This window comes from Schistocerca serialis, chromosome 3 (assembly GCF_023864345.2).
Source record: "Schistocerca serialis cubense isolate TAMUIC-IGC-003099 chromosome 3, iqSchSeri2.2, whole genome shotgun sequence".
Taxonomy (NCBI): domain Eukaryota; kingdom Metazoa; phylum Arthropoda; class Insecta; order Orthoptera; family Acrididae; genus Schistocerca; species Schistocerca serialis.
In genome coordinates this window covers 213,851,957-213,878,837 of record NC_064640.1, presented here as the reverse complement: position 1 = coordinate 213,878,837, position 26,881 = coordinate 213,851,957, and the positions used below count along the sequence as shown (strand labels likewise).

Here is a 26,881-nt window from a genome sequence, read left to right as displayed (position 1 = left end):
CAATCCCTCATTTTCTCTCAGTCTGTCTCTCCCCGTTTTTTTTTTTTTTTTTACCTCTTTCTTCTTACCCCCTTTTCTCCCAACACACTATCCTTTCCACGAATTTGCATTCACTGACCAATCATCTCCCCTCTCTGCCCCTGTCTCCCTCCCCCCTCCCCTCTTCCGCCAACTACTCGCCATTTAAAACTTCAACTCCATCACTATACCTTCATTTCTCTGACACATTAAATAAATATATAAAAACATGATTAGATGACAATACAAATGACGATTAAAAGAGAATGAGTACATTTCTAGATCAAGAAAAACCTATTAGTAAATTTGGTAATACTACGCAAAGCACACTAGGCATATGTGGCCAGAAAAATACAAACAGACAATAGTAGTGATATTAAATAGTTTAAATGTTATAGAGTCGCTATACGTCCGCCATATTTTAGGCAAATTGAACTGCCATTTTTTCTGGAGTATGAGGTGTTTGCTAGTATTTCACATCCCCTAGAAAATTTTAACTACTTGCCTTTTGAAAACTGTTATGTGAGTTAAATAACGATTCACTATTGAATAACAATGTGAGTCAGGATCCTTCGCTATGGAATAATAGCTGATACCTTTTACCCAGAAAACAAGGCAGCTAAATTTTCCGCAAACATGGCGGACGATTGAAATTTAAACTCTTTGGGTGATATACTGTCACGCGTTTCACATAGTTCTGCAAAGAAGTATGGTATTAGACCATAATCGACAGTGCCAAAACAAGGAATAACTCAAAAACGTGCAAGTAGACGGCGTTTCCTGACGTGAGTGAAAACCGGCCAGAAAATACCGTAAGTAGAGTCAACATGTTTTTTTAACGAACTATTTTTCGATCTAGAAAGAAAGCCAATTTGTAAATATCTCTCAGTACAGACCACTGATGATGTTTTATTTCAATAAAACGGAATGCTTTTGGTGACAAAAACAAGGATTTTCTTGTACGTGCAAAGACGGAATTTAAATACTTTCTATGAACCCTAATTTTCTTTCCTCACTTCCTTTATCTTAACGCTCTTAGAATTCTGTTGGTAAGTTATGCAGCTAGCTGCTGATAGTAATACCTTGCTCCACTGTGAAGCAAGGGACTAGGGATCGAAGATGAGAGTATATTTTAATCCTGCCGGCGGCTGAAGTAATTGGGGAAGTGGCTACCGGGCGACGTCCTAGCTGACGCAGCACTGGCGTCAAGAGAACGGACTCGGGCTTTCGAACAGGCGGTCGAGCTAGCATGGTTTCCCCAGGCTGCTAGCTTCGCCCATCTCCACTACACACGGGAACGGCTGCACACCGAGTGCGTTCAACACTTCCCCTGTAGGGAGAGATTTTCGAGTCAGCAGTAACGGCAAGAAATGTTTGACATCAATGCAGACTGAGGAAGCGTAACACGGAAAAGCGATTCGTAGGAGCCGATTACCAAAACTTTAAAAGATTGGTAACTACGCTGGCTTCCCGTAAATTAAAGAAAAAAATGCAAAATAGCAATTACTCGGGGAGACATTAAACTAGTGATACGAGATATTAGCAGGCTATAATGGGGTGTTTCTTCTACAAGAAAACAAGAATCAGGTTCAATAAGTCCCACACATCCCTCGTAAACTTCCATCGAAATCTGAGGCAGGAATGCCAACTATCGGCGAGGTTATGTGCTGTAGTCATGGAAGCACCTTTGCGACGCCTCCATTTCAACGTCGAATGCTTAACATTACTCGGACATACAGTCAGTTCCACAAGAAAATGTACGCCATAATTTTAAATGTAACGTCCGCAGCGACATCTCTGGCGATGGTCTCGAATCTGAACTTTTGCACAGTGTACAGGTAACACAATGTGAGAGTTTAACGTTTCGTTTTGTCGGTTGCATTTTAAGATGAGTGAAAAATATCTGAAGCGTCACAAGGCAGTGATCCTTGTCAATCATTTTTTTGGACCTGGTCTCCTCTTTCGAAAGCTTGATGTACGAATTTGCTTCAACGGACTGTCAAACACCTGGTAAAAGTGGATGTTTGGGGATGTTTCTCTAAACGTGGTTCAAATGGTTCAAATGGCTCTGAGCACTATGGGACTTAACTTCTGAGGTCATCAGTCCCCTAGAACTTAGAACTACTTAAACCTAACTAACCTAAGGACATCACACACATCCATGCCCGAGGCAGGATTCGAACCTGCGACCGTAGTGGTCGCGCTGTTCCAGACTGTAGCGCCTAGAAACTCTCGGCCACCCCGGCCGGCTCTCTAAACGTGGTTTTAGCTATTTGCACTTCTTTCCAGCCAATTTAAACGCTGAAAAAATGTGCAATATTTATCAAAAATGCCTTCTGAGGTCCGTTGAGAAGGTATTTCGTTCGAACGAGGTAAACTGGGTACTTCAAAAGGATAATAATCCGAAACATTGCAGCCGTCGCTGTACAGCGTGGAAACAAAACATGGGATGTCCAAGACGGAGTGGCCTGCAGTGTCCCTGGATGCAAACACGATCGAAAATGTTTGATCGTATATTAAGATGAAGCTTAAAGGAAAGCCAGTATGTACTTTGAAGCAGCTGTCATACAAAATCAGGACAATAGGGAGATTGTAACCGAGAGAATATGCAGAAAATCTCGTGAAGATCGTGCCAAAAAGATGCCAAGCTATAATTGATAATGGCAGCGATTGGATTAACTGTTAGGTAATCGTGCAATTAGTAATAACATGTATTTTCATATAAACATATATTTATAATAATGTTTTTTTTTATTTCATATATATAACCGCGTATTCTTTCTTGTCGAACTGACTGTAAATATGGAGCGCAGGCAAAGGCAGATGACGTAAACATCAACCTTTCTGGCGACGTATATCTTCGTTTCACGCAACAATTCATACAGGAATATGAAGACAATAACGACGTCATTCTCAATAGGCAAAAATCAGCTGTTCTACTGGTGGGCTGTGAACAAGACGTGAACTAACTGCATGGCTACAAAACTTCACGCTCAGTAACCAACTATGAATACACAGCTTAGCCAATCCCAAGGACATATTACACAAAAACTTGATGAGCAAAATGCAGTATTTTTGGATAACACTGCGAGAGCACCGACTACGACATTTCGATAGATTGCAGATGCTCCATTTCATTAACCGCGTCGCACGAGTTCACCCCATCCCGGGCGACATAGCAAAAAAGATTCTGGGCGCCACTGCCTGGGCAATCTTGGGCGTCTAACGTCTTCATGATACTCTTTCTAACGACAGTCACTTCCTTTCTGAAGGCGATTTGAGTCTGTACAATTTTCTAGCGTATTTCAACATTATTAAGGCCAGAAGCATTTTCAGTGTCTTATCAGCTATTACAAATTCTGGGAGTAAAACCTTGCACAACGCCTCAAGACCTGTAGATACGTCTCAGTCCATACTCATGCCTGAAACAGAGGCCCCGTCGTGTGGAGTCGTATTTCATTATGTCAAGTTACATGGGGGGGGGGGGGGATCCCTCCACGGTTCCACAGCTTTTTTATATCAACAAGCATTTCAGCACTCACCGGTACACGGACTTTACAGGAATTACACATCGACAGATTGGTAAGAAATAATAATAATAATAACAATATCGATGTCAAAACATATAACATTCCATATAACAGTTTCACACTATATTTTTTCCTTCATTTTTGCTTTTCTGAAGCAATTTACTCGCAAAACTATGGACTATATAGTAATAACGACTTCTAACAGCTTATTCTCATTCTGAGCTCTACATCTCATTCGTCATAGAGGGATGCTGACCCAGTTTTTCAGGCTAGCAAATGGGAAGCTGTGCCACACAAAATGGTGTTGACATCAGCTGATAGTGAGTGTAGTATTATGAAACAATGCGTGTGTTCTGTCTGTAGTGGGTGCAGTGACTAGGAGTGAGAAATGAATGACAAGTGTTGCATTAGCCTCTTTCATTATTAAATAATTTATCTGTAAAACAGTATCGTACGCTACTGACAAACCGAAAAGCTAGCACTGTTTTAAACAGACTGGCTTTGTACTCAGGAGAGCGGAGGCTCCTCTCTTCATCCAGCCATCCTTATTTAGATTTTCCGTTGTTTCTCTAAATTACGTCAGGCAACTGGGATGAGTCCTACTACTACAAAGGCTACGGCCGACTACCTGTCCCATCCTTAGCTTAATAAACCTGTAAATGTGTAAATGGCTGTGTATATGAATTACTTTATTTTTGTTGTTCATAATCAGTATTACCAAGACATATCCAATATCCTTGTAAAAGAGATCTACAGATGAATAAAACTACTACTAGACTGGAGCAGAGTTTGGCGAAATGTTAATCCAAAATTTCTGCTAACAGATATCAAATCCGCTTGGTCGAACGTAATCTATAGCAATGTTCAAACCAGAGAGAAGATATTCATCAATTTAACCGAGACTCGAACTCGGGACCTTTGCCTTTCGCGGGCAAGTGCTCTACCATCTGAGCTACCGAAGCACGACTCACGCCCGGTCCTCACAGCTTTACTTCCGCCAGTACCTTGTCTCCTACCTTCCAAACTTTACAGAAGCTCTCCTGCGAACCTTGCAGAACTAGCACTCCTGATGAAAGGATATTGCGGAGACATGGCTTAGCCACAGCCTGGGGGATGTTTCCAGAATGAGATTTTCACTCTGCAGCGGAGTGTGCGCTGATATGAAACTACCTGGCAGATTAAAACTGTGTGCCCGACCGAGACTCGAACTCGGGACTTTTGCCTTCGAGAATTCGAATAAGACAAGGAAAAGGAGACGAGAATAAACGAAAAAAATGTGGAAGAATATAATGTGAGAAGCTATCCATAGAAAGAATTTTTTTTACAAAGAAAGGATGAGCCATAAGGGGAGATGGAAAAGCTTAAAAAATATAAGGGAAGTGTGGGGTAGCAACAGTATTGCAGTCCCGCCCGACCAGAAGGTAGCTCGTTAGAGTCTTGGGGGTGGATGAATTTTTTATCAACAGAGTTTGGCGAATAACACGAGAAGAGGTCGTAGCGTATAGCTCCTGATCACTAGACTTATCGTCGGTAATCTCGATCAAACTTCTGAAACTTTTTGCAGTCTTTCGTGAATTGAGACCATACGTTGACAGTGATACTACCGTCGGATGAGGGCAAATGTTCGAATTTTTTTAACATGTCAGCGGTGAAACTTTTATTCAGCAAACGAGGTGACATCATGTTTACTACGCTACAGCCGTATTCGGAAAATATAGGGCCATTTTGTCGACGTTTTACTGCTCCTCTTGTAATGGACTCTATGCCGACTGGACGATAACCCCTAATCTCCCTGCACAGTTGTCACATAAACAAGAGAGCCTATTTCAAACGGTGAACGGCGAAGTTTTATTGTATGCCGAAGGTAATCAGCAGACCGCCTTTCTTGTTAGGAATTCTAAAGCAATGACGATTTCCAATGTTTTGAATGACTGGCTGTTCGAATAATAATTATCAAAATTTGCTTCATTCTGTTTCATTTTTAATCGACCAGTTTGTTCAAATATGATAGTTACATGTAGAATCTGAATCACAAATAGAGATTATATGTATCTATGCAAAAAAAAAGTGACCACATATCAGACTACAAGTTCGTGCGGGATCATAGCTTGCAGGAAAGTACCGAAATACATTTAAAGTCATCAGTGAAATCTGTATTTATAATCGATAAAACGCGTACAGACTTTCGGACAGACAGCTGAAGAGGTAAAAAGTGTAATCTCTGTTAACGATTATAACATTCTGGACTTAGCAAACAAATGATAAAGCAGATGGTCTGTAATCTGACAGGCCGTTTCGCGATAATGTAGTGATTTATAGGAAGACTGCAGATGCAAGGCATCGCGCTAGTGTACAGCAATGAGATTGCACAACTGGTACGTCGCTTACTGCGGAAATTTTTTTTTACCCAGGACAAGAGAATAAAATAGCTTAGATTACGATATTCTACGCTTCTGTTATGTACCACAACCAAAAGTAATGTCCTGATACAGTAGTATTAAGACGATCATTATTTTATAGCCTGGAACGCTTATAGAGACATTCTTAAGACGTTACGCGGTGCAGAGATGTAATAACAATTTTACGATACTCTGATTCTAGTTAGAAACTTGAAATACAAATTGTGTGAAATTTATGAGTCAACAGTAAAGAAGAAAATAGTTTGAAACTGGCAGTATTGAAGCTGTGAGGACGCGTCGCCATTCATATTTGGGTAGCTGAGTTGGCAGCCGGCACGGTAGCTCAGCATGTTCGGTCAGAGAACTGGCTGTTCTCTGTGATATATATACACTCCTGGAAATTGAAATAAGAACACCGTGAATTCATAGTCCCAGGAAGGGGAAACTTTATTGACACATTCCTGGGGTCAGATACATCACATGATCACACTGACAGAACCATAGGCACATAGACACAGGCAACAGAGCATGCACAATGTCGGCACTAGTACAGTGTATATCCACCTTTCGCAGCAATGCAGGCTGCTATTCTCCCATGGAGACGATCGTAGAGATGCTGGATGTAGTCATGTGGAACGGCTTGCCATGCCATTTCCACCTGGTGCCTCAGTTGGACCAGCGTTCGTGCTGGACGTGCAGACCGCGTGAGACGACGCTTCATCCAGTCCCAAACATGCTCAATGGGGGACAGATCCGGAGATCTTGCTGGCCAGGGTAGTTGACTTACACCTTCTAGAGCACGTTGGGTGGCACGGGATACACGCGGACGTGCATTGTCCTGTTGGAACAGCAAGTTCCCTTGCCGGTCTAGGAATGGTAGAACGATGGGTTCGATGACGGTTTGGATGTACCGTGCACTATTCAGTGTCCCCTCGACGATCACCAGTGGTCTATGGCCAGTGTAGGAGTTCGCTCCCCACACCATGATGCCGGGTGTTGGCCCTGTGTGCCTCGGTCGTATGCAGTCCTGATTGTGGCGCTCACCTGCACGGCGCCAAACACGCATACGACCATCATTGGCACCAAGGCAGAAGCGACTCTCATCGCTGAAGACGACACGTCTCCATTCGTCCCTCCATTCACGCCTGTCGCGACACCACTGGAGGCGGGCTGCACGATGTTGGGGCGTGAGCGGAAGACGCCCTAACGGTGTGCGGGACCGTAGCCCAGCTTCATGGAGACGGTTGCGAATGGTCCTCGCCGATACCCCAGGAGCAACAGTGTCCCTAATTTGCTGGGAAGTGGCGGTGCGGTCCCCTACGGCACTGCGTAGGATCCTACGGTCTTGGCGTGCATCCGTGCGTCGCTGCGGTCCGGTCCCAGGTCGACGGGCACGTGCACCTTCCGCCGACCACTGGCGACAACATCGATGTACTGCGGAGACCTTACGCCCAACGTGTTGAGCAATTCGGCGGTACGTCCACCCGGCCTCCCGCATGCCCACTATACGCCCTCGCTCAAAGTCCGTCAACTGCACTTACGGTTCACGTCCACGTTGTCGCGGCATGCTACCAGTGTTAAAGACTGCGATGGAGCTCCGTATGCCACGGCAAACTGGCTGACACTGACGGCGGCGGTGCACAAATGCTGCGCAGCTAGCGCCATTCGACGGCCAACACCGCGGTTCCTGGTGTGTCCGCTGTGCCGTGCGTGTGATCATTGCTTGTACAGCCCTCTCGCAGTGTCCGGAGCAAGTATGGTGGGTCTGACACACCGGTGTCAATGTGTTCTTTTTTCCATTTCCAGGAGTATATATATATATATATATATATATATATATAAAGCTGTGTGAAGGGATCAACAACGAACTTCAACAGATGTCATGTGATGTCCGCTACCACCAAATACAACGAACACTTGCCCGCGAAAGGCAAAGGTTCCGAGCTGGAGTCTCAGTCCGACACACAGTTTTAATCTGCCAGGAAGTTTCATATCAGCGAACACTGCGCTGCAAGGGAAAAATTTCATTCAGTAAAATAGAGTTTTTTATTAAAATTCAATTTTTTCAGAATCTGAGTCACAAGTGAAAATTATAAGGGCATCCGGAAAAGATGTGACAGCATTATCAGTACGCGACCACTGTTCTTACTCCATGTTGCATTACTGCGAGGGGTGCACCATTCCTTGTAAACACTTTGGGAAGTGCTCGTTGATACACCAGAAAAAATGGTAGCTTCGTTCACGGTGTGGTCATGGGCACGTTCAAACACGATAGCTGCTTTCTGGCACTGTGCCTCGTCTCCAAGTCAGACCATCTTACTACGTTGATCCCATACAACCATCTGGCACGCACACGCTGCTTCACTGATACGACATACGTCAGCGGTGGAGGGCAGAACCGTACCGAGGTGATCCTACCCCCTTTGCAGAACTGCCAAACCAGCACACCCTCCCCCTCATAAAAAACTATATTTCTGCAATTTTGCTACATAGAGTTAGAAAATTTTGTAATTTATAAGGTAGATGCAATAAAAATGAGGCGTTATTGAAAAATATTACTTAAATGAGCTATATAGATGAAATGATAGAGATAGCCGTACTGTAGTTGCAACCACAACGAAGCTTGTGTGTATGTGTGTGTGTGTGTGTGTGTGTGAGAGAGAGAGAGAGAGAGAGAGAAAGTGAGAAAAGGGCAGACTAACCCATGTTTTCTGAAGAGGGGCAGCAGGCTTTTCAGTAGTTGCAGGGGCAACAGCCTGCATGACTGACTGATCTAGCCTTGTAATACTTGCCAATATGGCCTCACTGCGTCGGTACTGTCAACGGCTTAGAGTAAGGGGAAACTACATCCGTCCCTTTTCCCTCCCGAGGGCATACTGCTACGCTGTATGTTTAAATCATGATGGTATCCTCTCGGGTACAATATTCTAGAGGTAAAGCAGTACCCATCCGGATCACTGGACGAGGCGTAATCAGGAAGATCTCATAAAGAAAAAGAAAAGTGGCATTCTACGGATTTGAGCGCGGAATGTTAGGGCAGGAAGGTCAGATTATTTAGAATGGAAAATGCATAGGTTGAAGTCAGATGTATTGACTTTCATTTAAGTCATTACAAGACTATCAATACAAAATCAGAGAGGGGTAATGCAGGAGTAAGTCTAATAATGAGTAAGAAAAACGGAAATGAGCACAAGTTTAAATGTCTACAAGCTGCGCAGGTAATGAAGACGTTGACAGAATGTATGAAGAGATAAAGGGAATTATTTAGATAGTTACAGATGATGAAACTTTAATTGTGATGGGTAACTAGAATTCAGCAAAAGGAAAAGAAAGACACAAGAAAATAGTAGGAGAACATGGTCGGCGGGAAAGGAATGAAAGAGGAAGTTGCCGTGTTAGAATTATGCACAGAGCTTAATTGAATAATATCCTTTATTTGGTTTAAGAATCATGTAAGAAATGTTGTGTACGTCGAAGAGACCTAGGGACACTGGAAGGTTTCAGATCGATTACATAATGGTACGACAGAGATTTCGAAACCAGATTTTTAACTGCCAATATTTAGAGGAGAAGATTTGGACTCTGACCACAATCTATTGGTTTTAAAATACGGATTAAAACTGGACAAACTGCAAAAAGGTAGGAAATTAAGGAGATGGGACATGAGTAAAGACTATAGCAACCAGAGATTTGTGAGAGTTTTAGAGGGAGCATTAGGCAACGTTTGATTCAAACAGGGGAAAAGAATACAATAGAAAACGAACGAGTAGCTTTGAGAGATGAAATAGTGAAGGCAGATAAAAAGACTAGACCTAGTAGAAATCTTTGGATAACTAATCAGATATTAAGTGTAATTGAAGGGGTCAGCGGAAGAAGGTATTAACCCACAGGAGCTTAATTTGTGTTAGTGCGTGTTATATTATAGGTTAAATTCAAAGACGAGATTATAAATACAATAAGAGAAAGCAATACGTATAGCAGACAACACTGTGTAGAGATACATATGGATCTGCTTCATGCCAGAATGTGGTGCAGCTGAAGACACAACATAAACATGGTTAAATTAGCCCTTATTAAATTACGGGTTAGCACTTTCTTCCTCCGACTCCTTCAACCGACGAAATATTATCAATATAAAAATGCAGCAAATGAAGCAGGTGAAATGGATACAGACGCCTAAAAATGAAATTGACAGAACGTGCAAAAGTACACGACTGGCCATTAAAATTGCTACATCACGAAGATGACGTGCTACAGACGCGAAATTTAATCGACAGGAAGAAGATGCTGTGATATGCAAATGATTAGCTTTTCAGAGCATTCACACAAGGTTGGCGCCGGTGGCGACACCTACAATGTGCTGACACGAGAAAAGTTTCCAACCGATTTCTCATACACAAATAGCAGTAGACCGGCGTTGCCTGGTGAAACGTTGGTATGATGCCTCGTGTAAGGAGGAGAAAAGCCTACCATCACGTTTCCAACTTTGATAAAGGTCGGATTGTAGCCTAACGCGATTGCGGTTTATCGTATCGCGACATTGCTGCTCGCGTTGGTCGAGATCCAATGACTGTTAGCAGAATATGGAATCGGTGGGTTCACAGGGGAATACGGAACGCCGTGCTGGATCCCAACGGCCTCGTATCACCAGCAGTCGAGATGACAGGCATCTTATCCGCATGGCTGTCTGCAAGACAACAACCATCTGCACGAACAGTTCGACGACGTTTGCAGCAGCATGGACTATCAGCTCGTAGACCATGGCTGCGGTTACCCTTGACGCTGCATCACAGACAGGAGCGCCTGCGATGGTGTACTCAACGACGAACCTGGGTACACGAATGGCAAAACGTCATTTTTTCGGATGGATCCAGGTTCTGTTTACAGCATTATGATGGTCGCATCCGTATTTGGTGACATCGCGGTGAACGCACATTGGAAGCGCGTATTCGTCATCACCATACTGGCGTATCATCCGGCGTGATGGTATGGGATGCCATTGGTTACACGTCTCGGTCACCTCTTGTTCGCATTGACGGCACTTTGAACAGTGGACGTTACATTTCAGATGTGTTAAGACCCGTGGCTTTACCCTTCATTCGATCCCTAAGAAACCCTACATTTCAGCAGGATAATGGACGATCGCATGTTGCAGGTCCTGTACGGGCCTTTCTGGATACAGAAAATGTTCGACTGCTGCCCTGGCCAGCACATTCTCCAGATCGCTCACCAATTGAAGACGTCTGGTCAGTGGTGGCCGAGCAACTGGCTCGTCACAATACGCCAGTAACTATTCTTGATGAACTGTGATATCGTGTTGAAGCTGCATGGGCAGCTGTACCTGTACACGCCATCCGAGCTCTGTTTGACTCAATGCCCAGGCGTGTTAAGGCCGTTATTACGGCCAGAGGTGGTTGTTCTGGTTACTGATTTCTCAGGATCTATGCACCCAAATTGCGTGAAAATGTAATCACATGTCAGTTCTAGTAATATATTTGTCCAAAGAATACCCGTTTATCATCTGCATTTCTTCTTGGTGTAGCAATTTGAATGGCCAGTAACGTATTAAGTATGAATGGGCAGAGCGCAAATGAAAGGCTGTAGAAAATATGGATCTAGAGGAAATGTAGGTACTGTCTATAGGAGAATTAATTATATCTTTGGGGAAAAGAGAAGCAACTGTATGAATAGCACGAGCTCCGTCAGCAAGTCAGTGCTATGCAAAGAAGGGGAAGCTGCAAGTTTGGAGGAATATATACACAGGCCCTCTACGAAGGAAATAAACTTGACGACAATATTATAGCAAGTTAAGAGGAAGTAGGAGAAGACGAGATGGGAGATATGACAGTGCGTGAAGAATCTGACAGAGCACTGAAAGACCTACGTGGGAACAAGGTCCCTGGAGCAGACGACATTCTCTCAGAATTTTTGAGATTCTGGGGAGAACCAACAACGACACAATTACTCTACCTGATATGCAATATGTATGACACATACGAAACTCTCAGGCTTCGGGAAGAACATAATAATTCCAATTTCAAAGAAGGCATGTGTTAACAGGTGAGAATACTACCGAACCGTAAGTTTTTGATCCAAAATACTGATAGGAGTTATTTACAGGAAAATGAAAAACAGGTAGAGGCTGACCTTGAGGAGGAGCAGTTAGAGTTTCGGAGAAATATAGAAACGCACAAGGCAATACTGAGCCTAAGACATATCTTAGACTCATAGAACCTAGACAGAAAAAAGGTAAATCTCCATTTATAGCACTTATAAATTTAGAGAAAGCTTTTGACAGTGTGAACTGGATTACACTCTTCTCAATTTTAAAGGTAGCAGTGATACAATACAGGGACCGAAAGGTTATGTAGAACTTATTCAGAAACCAGACTGCAAGTATAAGACTCAAAGGCTGAGAATGGAAGAGCAGTTGAACGAATTGGGTAGTGTCTTGAAAATAGATTTTGAGATTAACACCCACAAAAGTACAAGGATAATGGAATGTAAATCAGGCGATGTAGAGGGAATTATATTATGAAATGACACGCTAAAATAGTATATGAATTTTGTTATTTGGGCAGGAAAATAACTGATGATGGCCGATGTCGGGGCCTACGGAAAAAATAAAATGTAGGCTGATAATAGCATGAAAAGCTCTCTTGAAAAAGTGCAATTTGTTGACATCTAATATAAACCTAAAGAAGGTCTTTTTTTTAAGTTATTTGTCTGGAGTGAGATTCTGGGGAGAACCAACAATGACACAATTACTCTACCTGGTATGACACATACGAAACTCTCAGACTTCGGGAAGAACATTGAATGGAAATGAAACGTGGGCGAAAGGCAAGTCAGACAAGAAGAAACTTGAAATGTGCTGTAGAAGAATGCTGAAGATTTGATGGGTAGATAGGATAACAAATAAATCGAAACGGAGAAAAAAATTAATTCGAGGACAACTAAAGTAAAAGGAGGGATTGGTTGGTAGGGCGCATTGCTGTCGCATTAAGGAATTATCATTTTGGTAGCGACAGTAAGTGTTGGTGGGTAAAAACTGTAGAAGGAGACTAAGGCTTGAATACGGAAAGCATGATCACATGGATGTAGGTTGCGGTAGTTACGCAGAGTTGAAGAGGCTTGCATAGGAGAGACTAGGAGGAAGAGCTGCACCAAACCAGTTTCAGACTGAAGACCACAATAATAAACTAAAACCACTGCACACAATTAATTAAATGCATCAGTTGTAAATAAGTTACAAATTCTATAAACCTTCTAAACAACTGAAAGTTAAAATCTGTTTTATTTTTTACTTGAGAAACGTCATATTACAGCCTTGAGCTGCTGGTAAAATTCTTTATATACACAACCAGTTTCATTAGTCTGACCATCACCAGGTTCATAAAAGAATTCACAACATCGTTTCAGGCAAACTATAAATCATTCTCGTCAGGTGGTAAAGCCATGAATTATACAATGTCATCACGTCGTAATATAAATTACTTATTTTCTTATGTCAGCTACTGCATACCAAGTTTAGTATAATGTATAACAAATAACAGATCTTAATTGCTGTTCACAAATTATTAATAGCACATAAATTATTAATGGGAAATAAACGAGATGGTTTATGAATAACAGTTGAGAACATATTCCTTTCCAAAAATTATGTTTTATTATAATTTTAGTCTCCATTTGCTTTGTTTGAGAGAAGAAAACTCATTGGTTATGTCACTGAAGTCAAATTTAGCAGCTGTGACGTGTTCTATCAACAAGACAACTGAATGTGACAGTCCGCTGAACCTATACTCGAGCTTAAATGGTTTCTTATCATCTTTAATTTGCAGAAACTAAGTTGGAAAGATGCTTCAATCACTGGAATTATCAAATATCTTCGAAGTTACTGCAGTGTTTGGATAAGCATCTCATAACCCACACTTTGAAACAAAACTTTAAAAAATTCAAATGAGAAGGTGTGTAGGCGCTCTTGATCAGCTCTTTCTATTGAATTTGAAAGCCGCTATTTCGTTAACCAGCTTAGTTGTATAGATATTTCTGCTATATTTGACACCAAATTCTGCTATATATATATATATATGCTAACAGGAAATTAAAGTGAGAGAAATTCCTTTCCCCATTTCATGTATTATTCTACCAAATAATCTGATGCGTGCGACAAAAATCATAAGCCTCCAGTCAAATAACATATTTGCCTCAGCAACCACTTGCTAAACTTTGAGATTCTACAATATCGTATTGAAGTTTCTGCAAAACTTCATTATTGAACATGAGTTAGCTGCGTAGTTGGTAGCGGTATGCACCAGGTGCACTGTTGACACACAACCCATGTGACGCCTGTTCGGCAGTACTCATTTATTTACGATGCTGCTTGGACACCTGACACCGACAACAGAGTGCCTTTGCAGTCCCGGGCCTTCTCTCATGTACCGCTCCCGCTAAATTTTTAAACCGCCTACCTTGGTCTTTTTTTTCAGTCAGTTTTTGCGCTCTCTATGTGTCTGCGCTCTTGGCGGGGTCAGTTGCGCCGCGGTCACGGCGAGGCCCTGGAGGAGGGTCACATGATCGCCTGGTAAAAGATCCACACCTCGTGCAGCACTTCAAAGCGGCCAGTCTACTCTTCGAAGTGGGTGAATAATATTTCGACCAGTGAGCTTGTCTTCTAAGATAAATACAAGAAAAGTATTCACAGTTGCTAATGTGAACAATCATCAGGATTATAATAGACTGACGACAATGAAAATTTGTGCCGGGCTGGACTTCCAACACACATTTCCTGCCTATCGCGAGAGGTCGCCTTACCATTAGGCTATCCGAACACGACCCAAACTTTCATATGTCGTGAACCATGTGTCTAAAACCTGTACTCGTGCATCCATTGTGTATATTCCCGTAAAGGAGAGACATTTTACTTGAAAGTCGGTTGCCAGGTGCCGCCGGATAAGTGCGGTATATATACATGCGTGTCCCAGGGAACATTGCGTCGTAATTCGGAATAACACCGCCACTGAAATGCCGTATTTATCCGTCGACACCGGGTAAGCGACTTTCAAGTAAAATATCTCCCCTGTACTGGAGTATATATAATGGGTATACGACTGGCTGACTGGCTCTGAGCACTATGGGACTCAACTGCTGAGGTCATTAGTCCCCTAGAACTTAGAACTAGTTAAACCTAACTAACCTAAGGACATCACAAACATCCATGCCCGAGGCAGGATTCGAACCTGCGACCGTAGCGGTCTTGCGGTTCCAGACTGCAGCGCCTTTAACCGCACGGCCACTTCGGCCGGCTGGGTATACGACTACAGGTTGTAGACACATGGTTGACGACATATCGAAATTCGGGGGTGGGCCTGAGTCGTGCTCCGATAGCCCAATGATAGCCGACAGCTCGCAGGAAATCCGGGTTCGAATCCCAGTACGGCCAAAATTTTCACTGTCGTCAATCCAATACACAGCTAATGGATGTCTATAATCGCAACTGCGAATACGTTTCTTGTGTTCCACAACGCCGCAGTGCCTGTTCCTAATGCAACTACGTCCGAAGCAACATTGCATCGTATCTACGAAACGTGATTGGCTCTCTATTCCCTCGCGTGTTTCTACATTTCTCCCGAAAAAATTTGATCCTTCCCCAGGCTGGCTTCTGTCAGTCGTCCCACTCTTCTGTAGATAATTTCTGTTAATTTTCTGAACCTTTGGCTTATGAAATTGATGGCTCGATAATATTCACACCTGTCAGCACTTGCCTTCTTTGGAATTGGAGTCCTTAAGTCTTCTTGAAGTCTGAGGGTATTTCGCCTCTCTCATATTGTAACCTCCCCCTCACTTATCGACCTTAATGACAGTGAAAAATGAAACCGCGTGTACCTAATGGGAATTTTGGAAAAGCAATCGTCACCGAAGTTAACCTGTCGGTAAAGAGGGAGGAAAGGGTTACATCTAAATGAAAGGAAAAATGCAAGTGAAACTGGTGGATATTTATTTTGAAATAGGGATAAAGTTAATAAAGAAAGTAAATGTGCGGCCGTTACGTTAACAATCAACTAGCGGTAATTAGATATTTGAGATTTGGGGGAAATTACGGTCGCCAGTCCTATGGACAATTACTATAATAACTGAAAAAGAAAGGTTATTACACATATAATTAGCACTAGGAACGTGGCAACTGAAGGTTGACACGTGTAGTGTGAAAACTGAAAGTTTGTCAGAAGTAATAAATTTCGCTACACTTCATTTAGCAAAAGAATTAATGAAACCGGAAAATCGAAAGTTAATTTAGTGACTGAAGTTAATAGTGAGCTTTCTTTCTGAAGCACATCGAAATACAGTTAGTCTTGGACTACCTCAACAATCATTTCTAAAGCTACTTGAATCTACGCAATTTAGAAAGAAGAGATTTAACTTTGAACTTGAATTAAACGATTCTGAACAATTAACAATAGTAAAATTTAGTACGTACCAAGCTGAGCTGCAGTCACAGGTAAGCTAAAATACGGTAACAAAACTCGCACTCTTAATTTGTGCTTGTGTAATCTAACTATTGTAGCCAGCTATGAATACTTAAATTGAACTTTGAAATTAAAGCAGTGAAATGGAATTATGCTGGCGTTTGAATTTCAACGACACTCGGGTTCATTTCGGAAAAGGAAGGGACCCTGCTTGGCAATGCAATTGGGACAATGAGCAACAAAGGTTCATGCTAAGTTGCTGTAATTTTGCGAGGCAAATGGAACAATTTGAAAAGCTGAGGTCTGCCATACAGTTCTGAAACTTTACGTGCTTTTAGTCTTCCTTGTTGGTTGATTGAAGGTTTGAAGCCGTCGATCGAGGAGGTGGCGACAGTCACTCATTGTCGGCCGTCGCTGTTGCAGAAGCCGGATGTTGGCGCGCCTTCTTCTCGACACGGTCACCAGACGAAACGGGCTCTTGACGTGCGCCAGCTAATGCTTCCCGTCCGCGACACCATGTCAGAAACTATCATCGCAAGTCGAGCGCAGTTACATGCTGCCAAACCCCGAAAGCGCGGCAACTCGCGGGAGCTTCACACCACACACCTGCTCCACTCGCTACTCCAGCCAGACTCCGACAGCTCTGCCCGCGCTCCACGCGGCAGAGTTAACACTACCAAAGATCCTACACACTTTGAGTCTTCACACGACCTATCGATGTAATCGTTCGATAGCAGTTTTCCCTAGGCAAGACCCAGCGTAAAAATACAAATAATATTTACGAAACAAACCAATTATACATCGACATAAATGCATAAATATATATATACAAATAGTAAAACAATTACAAAATGTAAAGACACAGAAATGTCATATATTCAGGTAACAAAAATAAGGAAAACAAATTATAGTACAATAGATGGAAATAGGAGGATATGCATTTCCAGCGTTACAATATCTTGCAGAATATCTAGAACAGTTTTTTCACGTTTGGCTATCCCAAGCATCTCAATTACTCAAGGAAGTGCTGTCAACCTCAGGTGCCCTGTTTCGACTTGGGTATGTCAGTGCTGTCATATTCTTCCCCATCTCATCTTCGTCCATTTTCGCTTTAGTTTCTTCACTGAAGAGCCAAAGAAACTGGTACACTTGCTTAATATCGTGTAGGACCCCCGAGAGCACGCACAAGTGCCGCAACACGACGTGGTATGGACTGGACTAATATCTGAAGTAGTGCTGGAAGGAATTGACATCATGAATCCTGCAGGACTGGCCATAAATCCGTAAGAGTACGAGGGGCGGAGATCTCTTCTGAACAGCACGTTGCAAGGAATCCCAGATATACTCAATAATGATCGTGTTTGGGAAGTTTGGTGGCCAGCGGAAGTGTTTAAGCTCAGAGGATTGTTCCTGGAGCTACTCTGTAGCAATTCTGGACCTGTGGGGTGTCGCATTGGCCTGCTGGAATGCACAATGGACATGAATGGATGCAGGTGATCAGACAGGATGCTTATGTACGTGTCACCTGTCAGAGTCGTATCTAGACGTATCAAGGATCCCGTATCACTGCAGCTGCACATGACCCACACCATTACAGAGCCTCCACCAGCTTGAACAGTTCCATGCTGACATGCAGGGTCCATGGATTCATGAGATTGTCTCCATACCCGTACACGTCCATCCGCTCGATACAATCTGAAAAGAGACTCGTCCGAACAGGCTACATGTGTGTAGTCTCAGCAGTTCAATGTCGGTGTTGACGGGCCCAGGGGAGGCGTAAAGCTTTATGTCTTGCAGTCATCAAGGGTACACGAGTGAGCCTTCGGCTCCGAAAGCCCATGTCGATGATGTTTCGTTGACTGGTTCGCATGCTGACACTTGCTGATGTTCCAGCATTGAAATCTTCAACAATTTGCGGATGGGTTGCACTTCTGTCACGTTGAACGATTCTCTTCAGTCGTCGTTGGTCCCGTTCTGGCAGGATCTTTTCCCGGCCGCAGATTTGATGTTATACCGGATTCCTCATATTAACGGTACAACCGTGAAATAGTCGTACGGGAAAATCTGCGCTTCATCGTTACCTGCCATTGTAGCAGCAGTAACCGGTCTAACAACTGCGCCAGGCACTTGTTGTCTTATATAGGCGTTGCCGACCGGAGCGCCGTATTCTCTCTTAGTACATTTCTCTGTATGACTATACCAGTTTCTTTGGCGCTTCAGTGTATAATACTGTCTTCATGTTTCGTACGTTTAAGTTCAAATGGTTCAAATGGCTCTGAGCACTATGGGACTTAAACTTCTGAGGTCATCACTCCCCCAGAAATGGTTCAAATGGCTCTGAGCACTATGGGACTCAACATCTTAGGTCATAAGTCCCCTAGAACTTAGAACTACTTAAACCTAACTAACCTAAGGACATCACACACATCCATGGCCGAGGCAGGATTCGAACCTGCGACCGTAGCGGTCGCGTGGTTCCAGACTGCAGCGCCTAGAACCGCTGGGCCACCCTGGCCGGCTACGTTTAAGTAGTCCTATATTTTCATCTTTCAACCTTTCCTTCTTAGCGAAATGGATTCACATTTTTCGAATGCGGATTGACGTCAGTTGTTGGTGACAAATGAAAACTTTTGCCGGTCCTCGAGGTGTGCTCGGATAGCCTAAGTGGTTAAGACGACCGCTGGGCATGAGCGGAAAATCCGGGTTTGAATCCCAAGCTTCAAAACCACCGAAGCGACGTATATGACGGCGAGACAAGTAATTTAATATAAAACGCATGGGATCGCAAGTGTCGGGAAATACCCCAAAAGTGGATAACAACGTTTGAAGATGTGACGTCACGAGGTGACGTACCTCGGCGTACGTGCGCCTGTTGAGCCTATCGATCTGCGTACCTGATCATCCCAACCTGTAACGGTGTGGCTGCGGGTCTACGTGTGCACTTTCAGTGCGTGGGGCTCAGGATTCGAGTTCTGCGTCCGGCAGGCAGTGCTTTTTTTGCATTGTGTTAGACAGTTACTTTTTTGATCCAAGTAATATTTATTATTTTATTTGTCGGTCTCCCGGTCTCTGCTGGTTTATTGCAAAGTACCGTACAACACCGAAATGCGTCGTTACCAGTAAATGGCAATGGCCAACGTTTTCTTAGCAATATAAAGTCTGCGAACAAAAATAGAAGGATCAAAAGGAAAGAAAATCAAAATAAGAACAGCTTCTGATTGACTGCATCTGGTGACGTCACGTGTTCAACACTTGTCATCCACTTTTGGGGCATTTCCGACATTTGCGGTCCCATATGCCTTATGTTAAATTACTTGTCTCAGTGTCATTTACGACACCGAGCGGGGTGGCGCAGTGCTTAGACACTGGACTCGCATTCGGGAGGACGACGGTTCAATCCCGCGTCCGGCCATCCTGATTTAGGTTTTCCGTGATTTCCCTAAATCACTTCAGGCAAATGCCGGGATGGTTCCTCTGAAAGGGCACGGCCGACTTCCTTCCCAATCCTTCCCTAATCCGATGAGACCGATGACCGCGCTGTCTGGTCTCCTTCCCCAAAACCAACCAACCAACCAGTGTCATTTACGTCGCTTCGGGGATTTTTAAACTTTAATAAGAATCACTCTCTATAGTTCCGGCAGTCATGCATGCTTCTATATCTTTGAATTTCTCCTCTAGCCATTCCTGCCCTGGCATTTTGTGCTTCTTATCAGTTTCATCCACCCTCTATGAACCATGGACCTTTCCATTGATAGGGCGACTTCCATGCATCAACAATACAGGTAGCCGTACCGTAGGTGCAACTATAACGGATGGGTATCTGTTGAGACGTCAGACAAACATGTAGTTCCTGAAGAGGGGCAGCAGCCTTTTCAGTAGTTCCAGGGGCAACAGTCTGGGTGATGGTCCGATCTGGCCTTGTAACACCAGTCAAAACGGTCTTGCTATGCTGGTACTGCAACCGACTGAAAGCAAGGGGAAACTACAGAAAAATTTTTACCGAGGGCACGCAGCTCTACTGTATGGTTAAATGATGATGGCATCATCTTGCGTAAAATATTCCGGAGTTAAAATAGTCCCCCATTCGGATTTCCGGGCGGGTACTACTCAAGAGGATGTCGTCATCAGGAGAGAAAAACTAGTGTTCTATGAACGTGGAATCCTAGATCACAATCAAGCAGGTAGGTTAGAAAATTTAAAAAGAGAAATTGATTGGTTGAAGTTAGACGTAGTGGGAAGGCAGAAGGAAAAGGACTTCTTGTCAGGTGAATACAGGGTTATAAATACAAAATCAAATATGGGTAATGCAGAAGGTGGTTTAATAATGAATAAGATGGTAGGAATACGCGTGAGCTACTATGAAATGCATAGTGAACGCACTATTGTAGCCAAGATAGACACAAAGGTAACACCCTCCACAGTACTACAAGTTTACTTGCCAACTACCTCCGTAAACGATGAAGACACTGAAGAAGTTTACAATGAGACAGAAGAAATTATTCAGATATTTCAGGGAAACGAAAATTTAATTGTGATGGGGGACTGAAATTCTATAGTAGGAAAAAGAAGAGAGGGAAACGTTGTAGGTGAGTATGGACTAGGGGAAAGGAATGAAAGAGTAATCCGCCTAATAGAATTTTGCACAGAGCATAATTTAGTCATAGCTTACATTTGGTTTATGGATCATGAAAGAAGGATGTATACATGGAAATGACTTTGAGACATCAAAAGGTAGCAGACTGATTAAATAATAGTAAAAAAAAAAGTTTTCGGAAACAGATTTTAAATCGTAAGATATTTCCAGGGAAAAATGTGGACTCTGTCCACAATTTACTGGTTATGAACTGTAGATTAAAAATTAAAAAATGCAAAAAGGTAGGAAATTGAGGAGCCGAAAGGACCAGAAGTTGCTGAGAGTTTCAGCGCGAGCAATACGCAACGATTGATTAGAACAGGGGAAAGGAATACACTAGAAGCCGAATGGGTAGCTTTGAGAGATGAAATAGTGAAGACTGCAGATGATCAAATAGGTAAAAAGACAAGGTCTTGTAGAAATCCTTAGATAACACATCAGATATTGAAGAAGCAGACGAAAGGCAACACAAACGTCTAAACAATGAGATTGAGAAGAAGTGCAAAACGGCTAAAACGGCTATGCAGGAATGGCTAGAAGACAAATGTAATCATTCAGAAGCATATTTCACTAGCGAAAATGTAGATACCATCCACAGGAAAATTAAAGAGGCCTTTGGAGAAGAGAGAAGCGGTTTATGAATATCATCTCAGATGGAAAACCAATCCTAAGCAAAGACGGGAAACCTGAAATGTGGAAGGAATATACAGAGGGCCCATACAAGGAAGATGAACTTGAAGACAGTGTTGTAGAACTGGAAGATGACGTAGATGAAGATGAGATGGGAGGCACGATACTGCGAGAAGCATCGGAGAGAGCACTGAAAGATCAAACTCGATGCAAGGCCCCGGGAGTGGATGACATTCAGTTGGAACTACTGACAGCCTTGCGAGAACCAGTCATGACAAAACTTTTCCATCTGGTGAGCAAGAAGTATGAGACAGGCGAAATGCCCTCAGACTTCAAGACTGTTGTAATAACTCCGATTCCAAAGAAAGCCGAACTATCAGTTTAATAAGTCATGGTCGCAAAACGATTACACGAATTCTTTACAGAAGAATGGAAAAAGTGGTAGAAGCCGACCCCGGGGAAGATCCGTTTGGATTCCAGAGAGCCGGCCGCGGTAGCCGAGCGGTTCTAGGCGCCTCAGTTCGGAACCACGCGACTGCTACGGTCGTAATTTCGAATCCTGCCTCGGGCATGGATGTGTGTGATGTCCTGAGGTTAGTTAGGTTTAAGTAGTTCTAAGTTCTAGGGGACGGATGATCTCAGATGTTGAGTCCGATAGTGCTCGAGCCATTTGAACCATTTTTTTTATTTCGGAGTAATGTAGGAACACGCGAGGCAATACAGACCCTACGGCTTATCTTAGCGGATAGGCAAACCTACGATTATAGTATTTGTTGACTAGCCTTTGGCAATTTTGACTGGAATATCCTCTTTGAAATTCTGAGGTAGCAAGGGTAAAATACAGGGAGCGAAAGGCTATTTACAACTTGTACAGTAATCAAACGGCAGTTATAAGTGTTGAGAGGTATGAAAGGGAAGCAGAAGTTGACAAGGGAGTGAGACAGGGTTGTAGTCTATCGCCAATATTATGCAATCTGTACATTGAGCAAGTACACATATCAGAAAAAAATGTTTTGCATCGCCTTGGTTCAGAGAGTTCCGGAACCTGTACAGAAAATTGGAATAGAGATCAACATAAACATCATTCCCGTCCTTTTTATTGCTCATGAAAACCACAAATTTCGTGTTCTACCACCATACAGCGAGGCTTTCAGAGGTGGTGGCCCAGATTGCTGCACACACCGGTACCTCTAATACCCAGTAGCACGTCTTCTTGCATTGATGCATGCCTATATTCGTCGTGGCATACTATCCACAAGTTCATCAAGGCACTGTTGGTCCATATTGTCCCACACCTCAACGGCGATTCGGCGTAGATCCCTCGGAGTGGTTGGTGGGTCACGTCGTCCATAAACAGCTCTTTTCAATCCATCCCAGGCACATTCGATAATGTTCATGTCAGGAGAACATGCCGGCCACTCTAGTCGAGTGATGTCGTTATCCTGAAGGAAGTCATTCACAAGATGTGCACGACGGGGGCACTAATTGTCGTCCATGAAGACGAATGCCTCGCCAATATGCTGCCGATATGGTTGCACTATTGGTCGAAGGATGGCGTTCACGTATCGTACAGCCGTTACGGCGCCTTCCATGATCATCAGCGGCGAACATCAACAAATGTACAAATGCGAAACAAGGATAACGGAATGGAGTCGAATTAAATATGATGATGCCGAGGGAATTAAATTAGAAGACTAGACATTTAAAGTAGTAGTCGAGTTTTGCTGTTTGGACAGAAAAATAACTGATGATGGCCGTGGTAGAGAGGATGTAAAATGTAGACTGGCAATGCCAAGGAAAGCGTTTCTGAAGAAGAGAAAATGGGTGTGAATTCATAAGGGATCAAACTGCTGAGGTCATCGGCCCCTAGTCTTACACACTACTTAAACTAACTTATGATAAGAACAACAGACATACCCATGCCCGAGGGAGGACTCGAACCTCCGGCAGGAGGGGCGCGCAATCCGTGTCATGGCGCCTGAAACCAAGCGGCCACTCGGCGTGGCTGAAGAAGGGAAATTTGTAAACATCGAACAGGAAGTCTTTTCTGAAAGTATTTCTATGGATTACGGCCATGCATGGAAGTGAAACATGGGCGATAAACAGTTTAGACAATAGGAGAATAGAAGCTTTTGAAATGTGGTGCTACAGAAGAATGCTGAAGGTTAGGTCGGTAGACCATGTCACTAATGACGAGGTGCTAAATAGAACCGAAGAGAAAAGAAAATTGTGGCACAACCTGACCAAAAGAAGGGATCGGTTGATAGGACACATTGTAAGACATCAAGGGATCACAAATTTAGCACCAAAGAGATGTTGGTTCAAATGGCTCTGAGCACTATGGGACTTAACTTCTGAGGTCATCAGTCCCCTAGAACTTAGAACTACTTAAACCTAACTAACCTAAGGACATCACACACATCCATGCCCGAGGCAGGATTCGAACTTGCGACCGCAGCGGTCGCGCGGTTCCGGACTGTAGCGCCTAGAACCGCTCCGCCACCCCGGCTGGCCAAAGAGATGTGTGGAGAGCAAAACTTGTAGAAGGAGACCAAATGATGAATACAGTAAGCATATTCAGAAGGATGTAAGGGGTAGTAGTTATTCGGAGATGAAGAAGCTTGCACAGCATAGAGTACCATGGAAAGCTGCATGAAACCAGTCCTCGGACTGAAGACCACAGCACCAACAACAACATCAGATTCATTTTTAAAAGTCAGTATTCCCTCTTGCCTGGCTGATTTGTTACATTCTTTTTTTTTTAATATTCATCAGCCGGCTGGTGTGGCCTAGCGGTTCTAGGCGCTTCAGTCTGGAACCGCGCGACCGCAACGGTCGAAGGTTCGAATCCTGCCTCGGGCATGGATGTGTGTGATGTCCTTAGGTTAGTTACGTTTAAGTAGTTCTAAGTTCTAGGGGACTGATAATCTCAGAAGTTAAGTCCCATAGTGCGCAGAGCCATTTTTGAGCTTAAATCGTAGTTCTGTTTTCATCCAGGTGAGTTACATGAAAGTCGTCACTAAATGCCCTATATTCTCTTGTCAAAGAAACAACAGTTACGCGGATACCAATATCATATTCGATTTTTCTCGTATTTAAATGAATTACAGTAATCTGTGCTAATAACGACGTAGAGACGATTTCTACAGAGTATCGCTCTGTTAATTCCGATAAGTAGTTGTGAAGAAATATTAGTATTTAGAACTTAAGATTTCCCTGTTTTGAGCATCAAACTGATTGCTGTCTCGTATGGAAATTCGTGATGATGCAGGGTTGCACTTCTGTCACGTTGAACGATTCTCTTCAGTCACCGTTGATCCTGTTCTTGCAGGATCTTTTTCGGCCGCAGGGATGTCGGAGATTTGATGTTATACCGGATTCCTGATATTCACAGTACACTCGTGAAATAGTCGTACGGGAAAATCCTCGTTTCATCGCTACCTCGGAGATGCTGCGTCCCATCGAGTGACGAATATAACACCACGTTCAAACTCACTTAAATCTTGATAACGTGCCATTGTATCTAAAAACTGTATCAGGCACTTGTTGTCTTATATAGGCGTTGCTGACCGCAGCGCCGTTTTCTGCCTGTTTACATATTTCTGTATTTCGTTCAAAATGGTTCAAATGGCTCTAAGCACCATGGGACTTAACATCTGAGGCCATCAGTCCCCTAGACTTAGAACTACTTAAACCTAACTAACCTAAGGACATCACACACATCCATGCCCGAGGCAGGATTCGAACATGCGACCGTAGCAGCAGCGCGGTTCCGGGTTGAAGCGCCTAGAACCACTAGGCCACAGCGGCCGACTTTCTGTATTTGACTAAGCATGCCTATACCAGTTTCTTTGTCGCTTCAGTGTAGTTTCATAACGAAACAAAATTCTTCCACACAAATATGTCGATCGACATATTGTAGCACTTTTGCTACGTCGCCGGCCGAGGTGACCGAGCGGTTCTAGGCGCTACAGTCTGGAACCGCGGGACCGCTACGGTCGCAGGTTCGAATCCTGCCTCGGGCATGGAGGTGTGTGATCTCCTTAGATTAGTTAGGTTTAAGTAGTTCTAAGTTCTAGGGGACTGATGACCTTACAAGATAAGTCCCATAGTGCTCAGGGCCTTTTGCAGCGTCATTATGGAGGTTTGGAAAATCTACCTGAGGTAATTGATGTAGATGTTCTGGAACAGTTTTAACGTAAAAAAAATTGTCACTGAAACTGAAACTGCCTTGCAGGTAAATCAGTTATGTCTGCGCATGCACAGGCCGCTTTGAACTGGAATGGCAAACGGTTTCGAAAACACCTCGAAATGAGATGTAAGACTGACAGTGTAGTCAAAAGCTTTGTAATACTATCCTTTTAATTCTTGCAAGGCCGCAATGAATACTTCAAACCTCGCGCTTTCTTGAAAGCCAGTGAGCCTAGGCAGCTTTACTGTCTTTGTCAGATTGAGTCCCTTCTACAAAAAATGGCTCTGAGCACTATGCGACTTAACTTCTGAGGTCATCAGTCGCCTAGAAGTTAGAACTAATTAAACCTAACTAACCTAAGGACATCACACACATCCATGCCCGAGGCAGGATTCGAACCTGTGACCGGAGCGGTCGCCCGGTTCCAGACTGTAGCGCCTAGAACCACAAGGTCACTCCCTCCGGCTCCCTTCTACAACGCGATTCTTTTTTTGAATGTATTTCCATCAAACCGGAAAGAAGTTACCATGCAGTGTTTTACTGTGGGCAGTATTCAGTCAAGTCCACTTACAATGCTAGTCTACAATCCAGTCCGGATCTTCTAATTTTCGTTCCTGCACTCCTTTTTCCTTCACAAATTCAACAATAACAAGTTCTTAATCGAAAAATCGTTCCAGGTATGCCCCTTGACTTACACTACTTACTTTGTAGTAATATATGTAGTCTCCATACTCTTCGTTCATTTCCTCTGAAAATTTTTGCAATATGACAATAGAACAATGGGTGCGACTTCAGGAATTTTACTATTCTAACCACCAGTTTTTTCAAGTGTTTCATGCCTGAAAATTTAGCACGAAGTACTTCTTTATATACAGAACAATGAGTACCATCTGCCAATCGTTGTAATTTTTTGCTCTTTCATTGTCATCTAAATTTTTAAATTCTCGCTGAATCATACTGTACATCTACATCTACATCTACATCCATACTCCGCAAGCCCCCTGACGGTGTGT

General features: G+C 43.3%; 1 protein-coding gene across 2 annotated transcripts in view; it reads right to left on the bottom strand.

Moving 5' to 3' along the window:
* The window catches only part of LOC126469936 (arrestin domain-containing protein 2-like), a 242,950-nt gene that overhangs the window by 190,250 nt on the left and 25,819 nt on the right, over positions 1 to 26,881 (bottom strand). The gene's annotated exons all lie outside the window — the stretch shown is intronic.